Source organism: Olea europaea, unplaced genomic scaffold, assembly GCF_002742605.1.
Source record: "Olea europaea var. sylvestris unplaced genomic scaffold, O_europaea_v1 scaffold1467, whole genome shotgun sequence".
Taxonomy (NCBI): domain Eukaryota; kingdom Viridiplantae; phylum Streptophyta; class Magnoliopsida; order Lamiales; family Oleaceae; genus Olea; species Olea europaea.
The window spans coordinates 144018-151118 of record NW_019232225.1 but is presented as its reverse complement, the minus strand read 5'-3'; positions in this window follow the sequence as shown (position 1 = coordinate 151118).

Here is a 7101-nt window from a genome sequence, read left to right as displayed (position 1 = left end):
TTTTTCTTATTTTAAAGCACCACAAAAAAATTAAATGAAATCATCAAAGACAATATTTGCTATTAATACAATGTTGAAGATAAATTCGACAAAAAAATGTATGGACGAATGTTTTAAAATGAGCAAGGATTGATGATGACTTTAAATGAAATTAAAATGTAGTGCTATTAAGAAAATTTGTAGTGTAAATATAAATCTTGTTTGATTCTCATTCTTTGAAAAAAATACATTTTTAAAAAAATATTTTAATATTATTTCAATCATATTTTTAATAAAATAATATTATAAGCATATACAAAAAAATTATTTTTTACTCACATATTTTTTATCAATATATTATTCATAAATTTATTTTCATTAAAAAAATTGGGTTCAAACAAAGGCATAATTACTCAATAGGAAAAATGGAACAATGGGTAATTAGAACCCAAAAAGACAAAAAGTGGAGTGCACAAAGGAGAGTGGCAATAGTAACAAAAGCTGTGGATTTATTGAGTGCGGCCGGCAAAAAGTGTTATGGGAAATAAAAGGTAGGGACCACCTTAATTGGTGGCCCCATAGTGGTCGGATGGGACCCATTTCTGTTCCTTCTTTAGTTTACACATCTTTTCGCAGTAGAGAGGGGAAATGGGGCTCTGACATCGCCAACCCACACACACGTAATTATACGTATGGATCTTTGTATGTACAAATATATATTAGGATAAATTGCATCATGGGTCTAAAATCTTTCAAAAAAATTGCACGAAGCCCAAATCTTTCAATTTTGTGTTCAAAGTCCCAAAGTTTTAAATTGACTAGTCAGAGTTGAACACACATCATACGTTATTCTGAAATACTTTATATAAGTTGTAAAAGTAATATTTAATAACAATTTGTTATGAGAATTTGATGAGTCTCAAAGAAACTAAAGAAAATAAAATTTATAATGGAAATTTAAAAAAAAAAAATTGAAACTTTCAAAACTAAATTTCTATTATTCAATTTTATTGTTGATTATGAAATTTAAAAAAAAAAATGAACAACTTTTTTACACTACATTTGACATATAGAAATTAGGGATGTGCTTGATGTACATAAATTTATGTACATAAGGGTGTCCATATATTCACATGGGTGTGGGGCCCACTCAAGTGGCTCTCACATGGGTCCCACATCCATGTGAATACTTGGACACCCTTATATACATAAAATTATGTACAAGTAGATCTATTCTAAAAATTAATTGCTAATATGTAAATTTAAATATCCATTAAAATTTTTAAATACATGAATACAAATAAATTCCAATGTTATTAAAATCAACCCGATGCAATCACTTAACCAGTGAACTAATCCCGATTTTTCAGGTTTCTTATTTTAAAATTTTTTACCTCACTTATTGGGCCCATGCAATAAAGTGAAAGACCCTTTCATTAATGACAATTGCCTGCTAGTTTTAATCTTTTATAGAAGCACCTCCCTTCAAGTTATAGCAAAACTTTCGACATGGGATACATGTTATGCCCGAAAAAATTATTTTCCAAGTGCCTATATGTTTTAAATTTTTAATTTGATTTTGGGCCCAAAATTTTGACTTCAATATTTTTATCTATCCAATTTTCAAATTTAACTTAAAATAAAAAAAATCGCTTCATTAAAAATTAGCACAATAATTTTAGATATCATTTCCTATAAGCTCAAACGATTTCAATTTTAACAAAGTAAATTATTTCAATATATTGATTGTTGGTTCTTGAAGTGTCGATACTAATTGTATGGTAATAAATCTAATTAAAAATTAAAATTAATAGTTTGAATATTAAAATATTTATGTATACTCATTTAGATCTAAATTCATCAATTCAAGATTCATTAAGTCTAAATTAATGTGAATGATAATTAATTGAGAATTAATAACGCGAAATTCATAAATAAAAAAAACTTTGCAGTATTGAAAACGAAAAGTTATATATTATTGAAATAATTGAATTGTAGTAAAGTTAAAATCATTTAAAAAATGATTTTCACTTGATTTGATATTTATTGTATTCGTATGGATCTTTGTATGTACAAATATATATTAGGATAAATTGCATCATGGGTCTAAAATCTTTCAAAAAAATTGCACGAAGCCCAAATCTTTCAATTTTGTGTTCAAAGTCCCAAAGTTTTAAATTGACTAGTCAGAGTTGAACACACATCATACGTTATTCTGAAATACTTTATATAAGTTGTAAAAGTAATATTTAATAACAATTTGTTATGAGAATTTGATGAGTCTCAAAGAAACTAAAGAAAATAAAATTTATAATGGAAATTTAAAAAAAAAAAATTGAAACTTTCAAAACTAAATTTCTATTATTCAATTTTATTGTTGATTATGAAATTTAAAAAAAAAAATGAACAACTTTTTTACACTACATTTGACATATAGAAATTAGGGATGTGCTTGATGTACATAAATTTATGTACATAAGGGTGTCCATATATTCACATGGGTGTGGGGCCCACTCAAGTGGCTCTCACATGGGTCCCACATCCATGTGAATACTTGGACACCCTTATATACATAAAATTATGTACAAGTAGATCTATTCTAAAAATTAATTGCTAATATGTAAATTTAAATATCCATTAAAATTTTTAAATACATGAATACAAATAAATTCCAATGTTATTAAAATCAACCCGATGCAATCACTTAACCAGTGAACTAATCCCGATTTTTCAGGTTTCTTATTTTAAAATTTTTTACCTTACTTATTGGGCCCATGCAATAAAGTGAAAGACCCTTTCATTAATGACAATTGCCTGCTAGTTTTAATCTTTTATAGAAGCACCTCCCTTCAAGTTATAGCAAAACTTTCGACATGGGATACATGTTATGCCCAAAAAAATTATTTTCCAAGTGCCTATATGTTTTAAATTTTTAATTTGATTTTGGGCCCAAAATTTTGACTTCAATATTTTTATCTATCCAATTTTCAAATTTAACTTAAAATAAAAAAAATCGCTTCATTAAAAATTAGCACAATAATTTTAGATATCATTTCCTATAAGCTCAAACGATTTCAATTTTAACAAAGTAAATTATTTCAATATATTGATTGTTGGTTCTTGAAGTGTCGATACTAATTGTATGGTAATAAATCTAATTAAAAATTAAAATTAATAGTTTGAATATTAAAATATTTATGTATACTCATTTAGATCTAAATTCATCAATTCAAGATTCATTAAGTCTAAATTAATGTGAATGATAATTAATTGAGAATTAATAACGCGAAATTCATAAATAAAAAAAACTTTGCAGTATTGAAAACGAAAAGTTATATATTATTGAAATAATTGAATTGTAGTAAGGTTAAAATCATTTAAAAAATGATTTTCACTTGATTTGATATTTATTGTATTATAGATATAGATATACAATCTGAGGTCTCTTAAAAGTATCAATCCAAATGTCTGTCGATTGACCGAGATGTCATCCATTGACCAATTTAAAGAAGCACAAAAAAGTCTCCTCATAATATCCCTTTTCTTAACTCCCAACTATCAGCTAATCTTTGCCCACTACAATCGTTGACGCCACCACAATTACCTTCCACGCCCCATTCCAATCCCCAGAGTCTCCGGCACCCATTTTCTCCCCATATTCGAACCAACATGGGAAAGAATCCTCCTTCGTGGTGCAATCGTATAACCACTCAATGGTGGTTGAAACAACTACGATGGTTTCACTGCACCATCGGAGAAAATCCCGCATGTCATTGGTGGTGATTGCGAGGAGGGAATTCTCCCCTTAGTGGTGGTGGCAATTACAAGGTTGAGGTGGTGAGGCAATGATTGCAGTGGACATATCAAAACTCATTAAATTCCAACTAATAATTTAATTATATTAAAACTAAAAAAATGAGCACGTAAATTTTAAAATTGATGTGTTCAAATGAATTATTATCTTTCGAGGACATATTATGCAATAAGTCTTACATAAAATAAAATGAAAATATAGACCAATTTATAAGGCTTGAGCTACTCTTCCCATATTAGGATTTGTAGTTTAATTTTAAAATGTCAATCTTATTAAGAGGGGTAGTCTAAATTTATACGTTAATCCATATTTCATCTTTATTCGATGTGAAATTTATCCCTTAACGTGTTTCTTCAAGATGATAGCTCGTTTAAAGAAATCAATTTTGAAATTTATGTGCTCATTTTTTTTAGTTATAATCGGATCGAATTACTCGTTTGAGTTTAATGAGCTCTAATACTATTTTAACCCTTGGGTTTGCATATTGAAATGTCAACTTTATTAATTATAATAGTCCAAACCCTTTTATTTTAGTCTATATATTAATCTTTATTCGATATAAGATCTATCCTTAATGCTGGAGTGGTTAGGTTAGAGTGGGTGAAGAAAATGATGTATTTTCTTTCTTTTCTTATTTCTTTATCTCTCTTTTTTAATCGTTTTGGATGAGATAATATGAAAAGACTTTTTTGTCATTCTTTAAACTGGTCAAACGTTCGTTTTGGAAACCATTCGAGTTATCTTGTGCAACAAATTAATTTAATGTATTTTAGACTGACTGCAAAATTGAAAGTTCTGTAACCTTAAGACAGATATTTGAAAGGTCTGGGATCCTTGGGATAATTTACCCTATATAACAATCGAAGATGGATCAAGGCAAAATTACGACTGTATTCGCGATTGCTCTATCATCTAATCGGGATGGTACTTTAGTCTGTATTTGTTGTATTCATATTTTACCAGAAATGCTAATTGTATATAATTTCCTTTATATAAGGGTGTCCACCCTTTCATATGAGGGTAAATCCCACATGAATAAAATATTCGAATGGGACCTCCATGTGAGAGGGGGACATTTTTATGTACATATAATTATATATCAGTAGCATCCCTCATCTAGAGAGAAAGGGATGGGGACTACATTGGACTTTTGTTCATTTTAAGATTGTTAAAAATTATTCAATGTAAATTAGCTACGTATAAAAAGACAAAAAATTAATAACAAATAAATATTATGCTGTATTAATATGCCAAAAAATATGAGTATTGCTCCATAATTTATTTTCTTTTAATAAATGCAATTATTACATAATTTCACCACGCTTCATTGACAGTGTTAATAATCTTGAAAACAACATTGATGAGTAAAGACAATTAGTTGACAACAATCGATATAAATTGACATGATGGCCAAAATCGATGACATTCTACTAGCAACTATCACGTATAATTTGTCCGTGGTGGCCGTTGACTATGCTGGTTGGGTGTGTGAAAATGAACTAATAGTCTTGAAATGTAATTATATTATACAAGTACAATATCGAGAGCTTAAACTCCAAGTAAATTTGCTGCTAGTCACTACAATCAATGGCATTGAAATGATATATATTATTATGGTTACAATGTTAATATATTGATTACACAATTATATTTGTGGAAAAAAGCCAGAGGCAATAATTGAGGTTTGAAATGTTGAAAATTACTTCTTACCCTTTTTCTTTCATGTATATAACCCTTTAATTTCTTCCAAACTTAAACCTGAAAGCAATGTTGTGACACTCTATAATGGTTAAAACACGTCGAGAAAGAATCTTTCGTCTTACCCTACATGTCCATAGATCCAAATGGTATACAAATATCTAATACTGTATTTTGTAAACTAATAAAAACATGATATTGTTTAGTCTAAAATTTATATTTCTTGAGACAATCAATAAACTGAAATTTCACTTTACATCTATACTAAATTATGTCTTTCATATCTTATAAAAAAAAAAAAAAAAACTATCTGATGAAATAGATATCCTGAATCATTTATTTTTCTCCTCTCCTCGTAATTGTATTCTTAATCGCATTTCCCTTATGCGAGAGACATGCAAGATTTTTGCTTTCATTTTTTCACAATGTTAGGAGTTTTGAGAGGATGCAACTATTTTTTAACTCTACTTAATAAGATGATTATAAAATATCACGGTATAAAATTGATTTAAGTAGAAAGAGAGTTACAACTTGAATAAATAGCAAACAAACGCAATTGTAAAGTTCAAATCTTATCAAAGGTCATTGAGTACGAAACAAAAAAAAAAAAAAATGTGAAAAATGGTCACAAAACAATAATAAATGAGAATAAAGGGGTTGAGACTTGAGATTGAGGAAAAGGACAAGTGAGCGAGCATGCCCCATCAATGTTTATGAAGAAGCCATGCAAAGGACTAATGATAGAAGATGACAAATTGGTCTGATAGTTCACTTGCACTGAGGGCCAAAAATTGTAGCCACTTACGACAAATTTTGTCTAAACTTCAATATTTTATGTACTAAAATTCAAACGAATCCAAGAAGCATGCCCATTAAATTAAATTTCATTTTTTTTTCTCTTATTTTTAATCACACAATCTTTTATAAAATAATATTACACGTAAATCGAAAACTTTTCCCTCATTTTCAACCACTCATTTTTCAAAAAAAAAAAATACTATTCCACACATTTTTATTTGAAAAAATAGGGGCCAAACGGGTGCTAAATAGGAGAACTCGTGATTTTGTTGTATATTCTTCTTCTTTAACTAAGTCTAATTCTTGACGACTCGTTCACGATCATTCGAACAAGGACCGGGACTTCTCCAGAAAATTGAAAATGAAGTGTAAATTGTTAATGTTTTCTCAAGAAAAATACATGTCCTTTAAATAAAAAATGACTTTCAAATTTAGAAAATAACTTTGAATTGCAACTTTCTGGAATTGGTATAGAATTTTGGACTTCTTAGAACAATCAAATAAGTGATTTTTTTGAAAAATGTGCGGTTAAGTATAGGGAAAATTATAGATTTATATGTAAAATTATTTTATAGAAGAATGTACATATAACTAAAATAAATTAAAAAAAAAAAAGGGATTCAAATAGGAGCGAATTATAATAATATGTGGCTTCTTTGAGTATCAATAATAAGCCCCGTTTGATAGGGTTGTTTTTCCATGGAAAAAATTTTCCATTTCCATCCAAAAATATATGTTTGATGGCCAAAAAATTTCATGGAATTGGTTTTTCACTTACAAACCCCCCCCCCCCCCCCCCCCCCGCCCCTGCT